The 13,030-nt window shown below is 43.7% G+C and overlaps 1 protein-coding gene across 36 annotated transcripts in view; it reads right to left on the reverse strand.

Annotated features, from left to right (window-relative positions):
- Positions 1-13,030, reverse strand: part of LOC118119247 (neurexin-1a) — a 254,382-nt gene that overhangs the window by 107,363 nt on the left and 133,989 nt on the right. The gene's annotated exons all lie outside the window — the stretch shown is intronic.

A 13,030-nucleotide genomic window follows, 5' to 3' on the forward strand; every position in this document is an offset into this window, starting at 1 on the left:
TCAACCTACTGAACTCTGCAGTCTATCGTTAGCAAGATTTTAGAAGAGTGATGATGCTGCAGCTCAAATACTGAAGGCAACTCTCTCTCTCCCTCTCTATCACAAACACATGAACACACACACGCACGCACACACACACACACACGCACGCACGCACACACACACGCGCGTAAACAAAGCGTGCACAATGCAGGAGCTGGCAGTTGAGCACTGTCCACAGGGACGGTGCTGAATCTGGGCAAGTCTGCCTCGCCTGCTAATAAAAGACCATTTCTCACAAGAGAGAGAATGCTGATCCCAGACTCGGTGTGCAGCGCGGGTTACGGGAATGTAGAAAACATGTGGACATAAAAGCCCTGCTGATAAACACAATCCGGTTCAGCTGGGAAGTGCGCTCAGCGTTCAGAGTTCAGGACTGGAGAGCGCGAGGCTCAGCTGCAGTGTGCCTGCTTGTGTTTGCACACTGGCCATTCAACATCCTCCCCTTTGAAACGCTGTGTTCTAAGCTGAAGCGAGAGAAAAAAGAGAAACACTGTAAGCACCGCTGAGCTGATCTTTACGGTTTACAGGGAATGCAGAGGCATTTCATGCCCAAAGAAAGCCAACTTAGGCAGCGTGACACAGAGGATAATATGTCCGTCTCCTTTTTCTTTTTCACTTGACTGTTCGCATGAAGACAATGAAAGAAACCCTGAGGAAAGCGAGGGGCCAATTAAACGAACATTAATGACAAACATTTCACTTGATCCATTTACTGAGTACAAATGCATCAGAGCTGAGGGCTCATCGTAACAGCAGAACAGATACTTTGTTATAAGGTGAACATAATCAGTAAAATGAATATAATCTGCCATCTGGCACGAGAGCACATGAGGATATCTCTTTTTTTTCCTCTGGTGTATGTGGTATTGTGCGTTTCCATACCGTGAGAGAAAGCGATTGAAGCACAAAACAGATGCTGCACACATTAGGCAGCGTTGTCGCTCTCACCTTGCAGAATCTCAATAACTTGCTCCAGCCACCTGGTGCTACAAAGTCAGCAGCACGAAAAGCAGCGCCGTCTTCGGATTTGCAATGGTGAAAAGGAACATTCCTGCTGAATGTGTTTACACTTTTATAATTATCAACAGTGCAATCTGCATAATTACACCTAATAAGGCAATCTATCACGGCTGCTTGCCAAGGACAACAACCTGACTTACCGTGTCCTCAACCGCAAAGTTTTACAGGGAAAGAACATTTCATCTAAAATTGCAAAGCTTCATATGAGGGTTAATAAAAATGAATTTGTACTCATTGTCCAAGCTTTTGTTTTTAGTTTGCATTTAGTGGAAACAGTGTGTTAGTATGCAGCACCTGCAGTCAATGACATCAGCAGCCGGGTTACACCTTTATCAGATTTACCATTAGTTACTTATTCATTTGTGCCCCCAAGTGGCGAAACTGTAAAATGCACAAATGATCTGTGGGATTATCACACGTCTGTGCCACAGTGAAACAGCTCCTCTGTATTCAATGCAATTAAATAATAGAACCAAAGCAAAAACAAAATGACTCATCACTGCATCATATCCACTCCACACATTCAAACTCAGAAGACGACATTCACTTGTCTCCCATAAACTACTCTCATTCAGGTCGGTCCCTTAAAAGCTCGTCTCGGTGAATGCCACTATGAGCCTTCAGCAGGTTGCCCTCTGCTCCGAGCATTTTCCTTGACAAATTGGCTAACTGAAGTATGAGAAGCCAGAGAAGCAGAGAGCGTGCACACAGCCTCGGGGAAAACATTCACAAGTGAATTCCTTGTGCCTGCACAAAAGCAAACACCTGGGACCACGACCGAAACTAATTCCAGCTAATTTGGGCACAGTTGCAGACCTCATCCCGCTTTTTAAACACGTGATTTGCAGGCGCGTCGGCCACGAAATGAGAAAATCCTCTTCCCCGACTAAACTTTCACCACTGAAGAGTCCTTTTTGATTCCCTTATTGTTTTCTGACTCCTGTTTCCCGTTCAGGAGACGTCTTCTTGACAGAGAGCCAGAAACAGCTCGTCTTTGTTTCCATTTAAGACCCAAAGGATTGTGCAAAGTCTCTGATGCATGTGATGCTTTGAGCACAATTCCCCTTTTGGATCTAGGTTCCTCTGTTTATCTGTGTTTCATTTTAAGGTACAAACCATAAAGTAAAGCCACCGAGAGTTATCTGAGAACGAAAGAGGAGGAAAAAAAAGGAGAAATCTGTTGGAAAATGTGGCTGACTCCCCCCCACACTTCTAAACTAAGTAATCTGTAAGAGGGGGAGAAATTGGTATTGGGTTTAATAGCCCCTTGGAGAGAAAAGGGTATAAAAGGAGAAGAGTGGTCTCTCTTACTCACTTAAGACTGCAACCACAGAGCTGATGAGATGATTTTTGGAGAGCTGGGGCGGGGGGGAGCGGAGGGAGAGGAGCAGATGTGTGGTCTAAGAGTACCTGACCTGACTGTAGCAGGGCCCTTAAATCAGTTAAAGGGCCATCAGGTGACACTTAATCACACATGCGAAGACCCTTTAGAGGAGCGATGTTTCTGCTCGAGAGCCACGACCAGCAACGTTGTGTCTTAATGGACACAATCAGTGGCATCCTGAAAGGTCAGCACATGAATGGGGCTATTTTACACATTGTGTCTCTAAGCACGGGGCTATTTGGTCTATCAGATGCTGTTGTTGGCTCGGAGCAGATGAAGCATGCAGGCCAAGTCGTGCATGAACCGGGTGCACCTGTTGTGTGCTGGAGTTGACACATCTGTGCCAGGCTCGGCGACATATGTGTTCCCAATGGACGGGGGTCTCAGGAGGCCTTTAGCTTTAGGTTCCATGGTGAAAAGGATCATTTTCTAATCACAAATTGCCGAATAGGGCTTAACAATATGCACAAGGTGCGACATCATCTGCCCTTAACCCTCGACTAAGGTGAGGAAAAGCTACCAAAAAATGAGAAAAAGCTTTTAACAGGGGAAAACGCAGACACTTTAATAAGTCACAAAATGCCAGTTATCAACCATACATGCCCAATGGAGTCATGTAAATGTTTCAAAATGTTTATATGATAAGTGTTACATTTAAAGCGAGGGTTGGTAATCCTGGGAAAGCTGGCAAGAGCATGGGGCTACACTTTAAAAAAAAAAAATACAACCCCTCCCATCAGCCCTCTCCTCAAAGCCACGCCCCCAAAACACATGACCACGCGAGCCAGAGCATGGCCAGGGTGCTCACGGGCAGGCAGGTCCGTTAATGACAGACCCATACACCGACTCAACAAATGAGATACAAAGTGTCACAGGAACAATTTACCAACCCTACCTCTACTTCCCCCCGGTATATAAAGCAGCACTGAGGGGTTGCTCACAGGTCGCACTCACTTCAGTCACCAAGCCATAGAAGTTCAACACATTGCCAGTCCTACGTTAAGATACACTAATAAACCTGAACTCTTCATGCAACCCGAGTATCAAACGTGTCATTTTTCATCCAAACATGCTTTGCAGACATTGCAGAGAGAGAGAGATGGAGAGTGAGAGAGAGAGAGAGACAGAGGAGCACACAATGCACTGATGCTAATGTGTGTACAGAAATAGAAACACAGCGCTGTCTTACTCATCCGCCGATGTGACATGATAAGAACAGACAGATACAGGGAGTCAACGCTCAATACAAACACACAAGCTGTACAGTATTTCCGCGCAGGGGGTGAGGCCAGGGTGTCAATACTGTTTGTGTTAGCAGAGGATGTTACATCAGGGTGCCTTTCTGTCAGATTACGCCCCGCCGCATCAGTTAGAGGAAGTGAAGTGTGCTCTGAGCTCCGCGGGGTCAAAGAGGGGCTCCTCCGCTGACTCACGCGCCGCCGAGCTCCGTGGATTCAAGTCTTCACCGAAAGCCACGACTGCCCTCATCATTAAGTGATTAGCTCTTCCCATGAATATCCATCGCTCATGCGTGTGCTGCTGTCAAACACTCGATGATTATTACGTTAAATGAAAAAAAAGAGCAAACATACATGTAGGCTCCGAAAGCTCGGCGACACACCAACCGCAAAATGTCACGGTTAATGTGAAATGCAAACACTGTTCATTATGACTAGTGTTTGCAGACTACATAAATAACACCACTCAAGCTGATAAAGCAGCCAACTAATAGGAAATAATGCACATTTAGTGTTGTAAAATCAAATCAGCAAATGGCGCTGCATGGTGGCTGTAATAAAACGACTTCATTTATAAAAAGAAAGTAAAACAAACTCCACAAATCAATTCTCCTTCATCCCGACTTTAATTTGGTCTGAAATGACTTGAACATTATAGATAATTTAATGGCGCCGCTGAATTACGTTCAGAAGCGTTCTTTTGACACCATTAATACAGAAAGTTATTAGGGTTTCATTGTTGTATTTTCATGCCGCAGCAGTTTTATCAACCTGTCGAGGCAGATGGTCACCCGCCCACAGTCTGCTGCTGTCTGAGGCGACTTCCTGTTAAAAGGGAGATTGTGAGAAGTGCTCATTGCTCATGTAGTGAATGTTGGATTTTTCTCTATAATATGGTTTAGTCTCAACCTCATTCTGTAAAGTCAAAGTATTATGATGTGGTGTCATACGAATAAAACTGAATTGAATTTAAATGAAATAAATTATTATCTTTCTTAATATTAAATGATTTGGGTATGTTGAGTTGTACAACTTAATATGTACGTGTAACATCTTCAACATAATCCTTGCAGCTAGTTCTTATCACATCGATGCATGTCCTAGTGTTCATTATTGGTTATAAACATCAGTGTACAAGCGCTCATTTTATAAGCGGTTACAATGAATATCATGATTGACAGATGCGACTAATTCCCGTTTGGTCGATTGTATGTATTGCATTGAAGAGGAGACGCGTCATCCATCTTTATTTCCGGTCTTTGTTCACAGTCAAATCATGTTGCTGTTTTCTCTTCTTTGTTTTACCATTGCAGCTCCCAACATGTACACACTGCACACAGCATCCTTTCCATAAGCAGGGCTCCAGGAGACCCAGACTGTGTATACGGAAGATAAACAGATGGACCTCCTTTTTATTGCACACTGAGCTGTTTAGTATTTGTATCGCCAGTAGGCTCCTTGTGCTCCTTGTGCTCCTCTCGCTCACTGGACACTGCTAGTGAGGGATGCTTTTTTGAGCACGGCTAACCTGACCAAGTAGGGTTTTTTTTTTTTCTCCTTCCAATCCATAAATGATGCCACAACAGTGTTATTCATTACCATAAATCCATTTAAATTCACATTAAGATCAAGAGCGGCAGACATAACATTCAAAAATCCTTGTACATGAGTGCAAGTAAAGGTTGTGTGTGTTGTGTGTTGTGCATGCGTACGTGTGTCAGCGTGTGGGTGTGCGACTATGATGTGTCTGCAAATGCATAAACTAAATCCTAACTGTCAGTGAGAGAGATGGGGGCCACAGGTCAGCAGCTTTCCGGAGGCTTTCTCTCTATCTCCTCCGACAGTTCCCAAGATGCAGTGGGCCACTGGGGCACTGTGTCTGTCTGTCTCTCCTGAAATGCGTCCCCAAATACATCAGCTCCCCTCTCAGAGTGCGTCATCCTGAGCAGGACAAGGACGGACTGTGTCCCCCTCACGGAGCCCACAGCTTGTCTGTTAACAAACCACTCAGCCTCCCTCCGGCTAACTGGGACAACAACAAAAGGTGTAGCAGAGGAAAACAATATTTTTTTCTGAATAAAAATAGTTTATAAACAGACCATCTCCACTCCTCACAAAAGCCCTGTGTCTCCTTTTGAATGACGTTTATTCCCTTTGGCACAAAACTACTGAATAAAGCAAAAGAGGAAAAAAAAGATCTACTCTTTATGGAGAGGCATATTACTGTGAACTCATTTTCATTCTTGAAAATACCATCATGAATATAGCTCATTATATACACATGCATTCTGAAGCCAGTCCTGGTAGTCAAGTGAGGATGCCTCTACATACAGGCACATAAATAATCTCCTTCATACTCAAAGTTTAACTAGAGAGTGCCGTCCATCACTTGTTCTTCTTCACCAATGTTCTTCTTTCACAGTGCACTCAAATCTCTATTAAACTTCGACAACATCACATGTGATATTTTAGGTATCTATCACTGTATAATTTTCAGTCCTATTTCAGTTTCAAATCATCCAAGAAAACCTGAAACCATTCAGGCCACAAGAGGCAAGTGAATACGATCTTCACAGACAAATAGAGAAGTGTGTGAAGTCGCTTGTGGCTCTTGCCTTTAAGAAACTGAACACCGACTATCAAAGCTACTCTGTTAGACATTCACTCCAGTGGAGATTGAGAAAAGGTGAGAGGCTCAGCAACGTAAAGCCGCGCAGGGCAAACCGAGGTGAGGTGAAGAGGAGCAGCTGAACAAGGTCTGCTGAGTGACTGGCAGAAGGGCAAGCTTTGGAATGAGGATAGAAGACACTGTAGAAAGGAAAAGTTATTTCACAGTCCTATTACTATTTTGAAAAGTATGTCTGAATAGCGGACAATAGTGGAGAACCTGCTGCCGACACTTACTTTAGTGCCTGGGAGGACGTAACACAATCTGGGACATTATTCTCAAGTTACAGTCACCTCTTGATTCAGATTCAAAGAGTCCTTTGGAGGAGGAGGTGTCATGAGCAAAATATTCCTGATGTGTTGCCATTGTCCTCCAAGGCATCAACAGCATGGACATAGTGTGATCATTGCTTTAAGAGCTCAGTAGGAAACACCATGTAACAGTTAAACAAGGTTTTGGATACCAGTGGCAACACATTTAGCTGCCGGGCAGATGTTGCAAGCTGTATGGTGAACTATCGTCATGTGTGTTGTTGGATAAAAAGTTTGGGTACGGTGGTCGTTAGTAAATCCTGAAATAAAGTGGAGTTTTGGTACCGTTGTTGTGTGAAGGGGGCAAAGCTATAGTTTCACTGTTTGCTGAATCAAACATTCACAAATCTAAAATGTAGTTTACTGTACCCTGACAAGATGTGGTAACACCACAATTAATCAAGAAAAGGGGACAAGATAAATTGCAAATCCTCCCAAAAAAAACAACAAATGCATGCGATGAAGCGCAGTGGAAAACCAAGTAGGAAAGTAGGAAGCCACCAGTCTCGCCAGTCCCAGAGTATGTAGAGCCACTCATGTCTAAGTGAAGGCTCTGGTAACAGAGAGGTCAATGGCCTGGAGCACAGCACGCATTGTATATTAGTAAAAGTGTGTCACACACACACACACACACACACACAATGAGTGAAGCAGCATGACTCCAGTTGTCCACAGAGACTAGCCTTGCAGCCTTCACTGCATTTATTTTGTCATGCCCACAAAAAAATTGAAATTGGCCCCCTGCCCCCTTTTATTTTATGTTGACCTCCATTACATTAAAAAACTACTACAGCCACATCCAGTTCACAGACCTGAAGGGTCGGTCTGACGCATGCAATGATCTTTTGTAATGAATGACTTTTGATTAACATCTACCACCACGTCTCTTGAATGAGCTAAGAGGAAACCTCCACTGATTTATGCTCAAGGTTGCCAGTGGGGTGGCAGCTCCCAACACTGAATATCCAGTCTAAAATATCTTTCGAGCCTATTAAGCAGGTTTCCTCTCTAAATCAGTCAGTCAAGACAGCTCTATTCCTGGGACTGACTTTGGCTAAGGCAGTGAGTGATCTATGTGTGCTCTCCCCCCTTGCTGCCTGGCGATAAGAAAGGGTTTGAGTTGTGCCACACATAAAATCTGTCCTTTATGCATAAAAAACTTCAGAAGTTGGTTGACTTCAAGGACAATCCGGATGGAGAAGTACTATCGACCTCCCCATGATGGTGAGAGAGAGACGAGTTTGCATTGTCTAAGCCCTTTGTGCATATTGTTAATAATACTCAAAGCACGGAGCTATGCTCGAACATACTGAGCAGTTGTTTGTTTGCTACGGAGACTGGCTGGAAAAGCCCCTTGTGAAACCAAGGATTGTGCATTTGCTGCGTGACGGCATTTCACAAGTATATTTAGACTCTCCTGTACATTTACTTCAGGCACAATACATACATGTCCTGAAGAGGAGCGCAACAATTGTGTGATTTAAAAAAAAGGGTTTAGGGGAAGAAGACGTTTATCTATCAAGCACTTACTTTAGTTTGGCTTTCACACTAACATTACAAACTGGAAAAACAATTAAATGGAGTTACTTGGTATAAAATAAAATGCTACAGGGCTGCTACAGGGTCTATGTTACACAAAATGAAAAACAACCAAAAAGTCCACAATGAAGGCTTATCAAAAACCACCTCGCACCATGCTTTGGTGTTTGTCCTCAGGCTTCGTTCAAGCTAAATGGCAGAACTGTAGAAGGTTTGTCAATTACTTTCTTCATGTGAGAGCTGGTAAGATTCTTAGCAAATTAGCACCTAACCTCCCAAGAGCAACTCCACCAGTCTTTGCACAAAGTGCCCTAAAATGACACATCTTTATGTTTTCTTTCTTCTCGTGGCCTCGGTAATTATGAGGGGAGCGATTGAAGGAGTCCAGCAACAGTACTACACAACAACAACAAAGTCCATATAGGCAGGAAGTTAAGGTTGATGGATTGGCAAAGAAAACGATGGGTGACACTGCCGTTTCTTTCCTGTTTCCTCCGGGCAATAATCCTGCGGTTTTTTAGGCACGGCCAAAATTGTTTTCTGAGCCATGACTAATGGGTTTGAACTGTAACAGTGAAAGCTGAGCTGCCCTGACCTTAAAGCATTCGTTGTTACCCAAACCTTGATCTTTCCAGAAACCTAACAAGGTTGTTTTTTTGTGGCTAAACCTGCCCCAAACCTCTCCCACTGCACAAACAAATAATGTCACCCTGTCGATAGCCATCCACTCATTCTAAAAGGGAATGAACAGGCAAACGGATTTTACTGTCTAATTCTGGAGGACATATTGACAGTGTTATAAGGCATTGCTGTGTCTACTTGCAGGTACTTAATTGGCTCGATGGACTCGAAAGTACATTGCACTGCTACAGAAAGTAGAGCCACTGATCCTGTGCAGCAAAAAAATGGTCCGTCTGGAACAGGACCGCCTGCAGATCCAACCCACTGGTCTCATCTCACCTACCACAGAGAAAATGGATCTGCCTTTTAAACGTAGTATGCTCAGCAGGTAAGAGGTGTCCTCTCTAAAAGCAAAGTTTGGATACCAACAAATACACAAGAATCTTTGAGGATTCAGTTGAATTTGCAGTAACTTATCTACATTTTGCTGAGATATACTTTATCCATTATTTATTTTGTCTGCCTCTACTAGACATACATTCATAATCTGTAAATATCCATCATTTGTCTCTAACTATGCGCCACAATCAACTGCTTCTTGTGTTGCTGCCAATGGGGAAAAAAATGTACTTACATTTTTATTACAATGTCCATCAGCATCTGAATTTGCAATTCAGCGATCTAAAAATCGCATTTCCTACCCAATTAAAATACTTCTTTCAATGAAATCATCATTCACAGAATTTCAACAGAAGCAATCAAAACTTTTTAAACAGTTGCGTAAAAGTAAGCATTGTTTTAAAGGGCTGTTTTAAAAGTCTCGCTACAGTTCTCCTGAGTGCCATGTTCAATAGCCTGAGTTTATGAGAGAGGGGAATATTGTGTCAGTGTCAGTGTATCACCCAGCAGGGCAGTTTAGCAGATGTTCTGTCTCTGAGTCAACACTTTAATTAGTATTGTGTTGTGGAGAAACAACAGCTTCTTATTTCCTGTCAACACGCCCCCCCCGGGCTACCAATTAATAAAAAACACCTCAAAGATTAGGTTCCCACCACTGCACTGCAATGAGCTCGAGATGAGACTCTGATTACAACAGAGATTACAATGAAGGCAACTAAATGTGCTGGAGCGTCCCTCTGATCGGACCACGTATTGTTCACTGACGCAAAAATAATGTTGAATGTTGTTAAATGAAACTCTTATAAAAGCACCAAAACAGCTTGTCGCAACTCAGGGGCTACGTCTGAAGACTGATTGTGCCACAGCAGCATAACTACTCTATCCTATTTCGAAGGCTTTTGCAAAAGTGGCCGACAAATGCGTCCCCAAGCAACGAAGGCTCCAACAGGTGGATCCTTCTTCGGCCAACCTATCAAATAATTTCTTGCGCACTGGAGACAAACTGTGTCTTAAAGAAATAACGGCGGCAGCATTGGCTACACTCTTGCATGCAATTGTCAAGCTTCAACCCAACCAAACACCTGAAAAACACCAAGGGGCATTCATACTTTTTTCGTTTTTCAACTTCAGCTGCAGCTCTGTTGCGAGGCGACAAGAGCGGGACAAGCTGGTGATGCAAATCTCGGAAATCCTCCACAGACCTGTCAATCTCATCCTGGTCCGGCCTTTTGTGGGCGGCGGATGGCGGCCGCCTCTTTCGTAGACCCGTGTCCTTCCGGGGCCGCAGCCCCTGACTGAGGACTTCCTCACAAGCGTTATACCCAACTGATTCTGTGTTACTGAGGGCACCCGGGAGCTCTGTCACACCATATGAGCAGCAGCATGGTCTTATGAAGCCGTCCAACATATGTCAGACACTGCTGCTCCTCCATACTGATGTCACTGTGCCAGCATGGAGCTGCAGTACATCCCATAATAAGTGGCATGAGTGCGGTGTCCTCACAGCTGAATTCCGTGTTTCACCATCAGTCAAGCAAAGTATTGAGTCGAATCCATGAGCCTCCAGTGTTCTACCGAGCCGGCTAAAAGGCGTTAGTGATTCTGCAGCCCTCCCTGCCTGGGTAAAGTTACAGACGTGTTACAGCATCCACAGTGGGAGGAAAGGGAGACCAGGTTTCCATGCCAACAGCCTTTACCCACATATGGCAACTGCTTCCTGGCACAGAAACCCATTTAAATGCAGACACTCAATCAGCATGAGGAAATTATTGGAAATAACTAGGACAGAAAGTGACCGTGAGTTGGACGCAGAGGAGGAATCAGTGAAAGTAAAAGAAGGAACAAAAAAAAAGAGGACAAAACGACAAATCCTCTTTAAGTCTCTTAGCAGTGATGGAAATGTTGAGGAACAGACCCAGCCAGTATTCATTTGGAACAGCAAACAGCAGCTATAGGACATATGTGAGAGCAAATACACAATGCTCTATTTGGCTCCCGGCACTGACACATGCAGTATGAGAGGCGTGAAAGTGGATCTAGACGCAGCATGACTTCAAATAAATGGCCTATTTCAAACAGGTTTCTTCCTTTTGTAGTCGAGGAGCTTGTGATAAATATGGAGGTTAAATATTTGACTATGTTCAAATTGTTAAAATAGTGCTTCATCAAACAAAACCAAAAAAAAGGCTCGGTAATTTCCACAAACAGCTGAGCGCTGACGTTTCACCAATCATTACTCAGATCGTAAATGGTGCGATTTGCTGGGGGACTATTTTCAGCGGCAGATTAATACACATCTGGCTGCTGTGTGCGCTTGTGACTGACTTAAAACAAACTGCAGCGCTCGTGTTCGTGGTGATGAAGGAACACGCCGCCCAGCGTAGTGCGGTTCAGTGATGTGTTTTAATAGTTTTAGGAAAACAATGGAGGTCATGGCTCAGTGGAAAAAGCTATATCACGCTCTGGACACACACAATACTTGTTACTGGGATTAATTCATTGTCTTTTCATAGGATTTGTTGACAGTAAAAAAAAAAACTAATGAATATGACCAGAATTATTCATTAAGACCATTAATATGAGCACACAATATGCAGAGTTACTCTTATAATGTAGTGGGTAGATACATTGCAGGTATACACATAAAGTAAATGTTGATTGCTTATTCATATACTTGTACTATTTATAGAAAATGATCGTTTTCTCTATTGATTATCCAGAATAGTCATTTAGTTTTGTGCTGCCTTACAACAGATCACTTCAACTCAACATAGGACGTGCTGGGTCGCCTGCACATTTTGCGTGAAGGGCCACCGAGGTGAATACACAGAGGCACTTAAGACTGATTCTCTCATATCTCGGGGCACAATTGGTTGTTGGAAGCCAGGCCAAGCATTCAAAAACACACTGGAGCTCAAATGTTTCCAGCGCCGGGGATTTCTTTTCGCTGGGCTGCGTTAAAAGAGGGCGACGTCCATGGCGAGAGGGAACATTACTTCCATGTGACAGCAGGCTGTTTACTCCAGTGCCTCGTATCCCCTTGGCCTCACTACTGGACCGGGTGTCCCCTTGTATCGATCCAAACCAAACTAAGTGGTCTAATTCTTGCATGCTGCCGCAGACAAATGGGACAAAACTGTCTGGAGTATTTCCTGCCCGCGTCTGAGTGTGTGTGTGTGTGTGTGTGTGTGTGTGTGTGTGTGTGTGTGTGTGTGTGTGTGTGTGTGTGTGTGTGTTGTGTGTGTGTAGGACCCTCAAAACTGTAATGAAACAGGAGTGCCCTACTTTGTAAGACGGGAAATTCAAGGAACACATCTTAATGGGCTAAATTGGGACACATAGTTAATCTTGTAATATTTTCTCACTTATTTTTCTTAAAAAGAAAAACATGAGAAAACATGTGAGGAAAAATAGCACACAGTTGGGCCCCCTGAAATATTTCTACTTACAATACATAACTGTCAGAGAAATTCACCACTGTGGATCGGCTGTGCTCATTTTTTCTGAACTCTCCTCCATTTCCTCCATTCTCGGTTCTCGTCATTCTAAAATATTTATTTGAAATCTTGCGTTTGTGGACTGATGCAACCACTGTGTGCGGCTTCCTGTGTTTACAGAAGAAGTCGTTCTTGGACTACCTGAAGTTGAGGCACTTGACACAAACAGAATTCTTTCACTTTCTTCTGTTTGTGCTAAAGAAAAATCGGACTTGTTTCCATTGCAGATCACATAGTGGATATTGAGCCCAGGGCCCAGACCGACTCTTCTCAGGGTGCAGTGACACAGGAATTAGCTCTGACTCAGACAC

This window comes from Hippoglossus stenolepis, chromosome 12 (assembly GCF_022539355.2).
Source record: "Hippoglossus stenolepis isolate QCI-W04-F060 chromosome 12, HSTE1.2, whole genome shotgun sequence".
NCBI classification, from domain to species: domain Eukaryota; kingdom Metazoa; phylum Chordata; class Actinopteri; order Pleuronectiformes; family Pleuronectidae; genus Hippoglossus; species Hippoglossus stenolepis.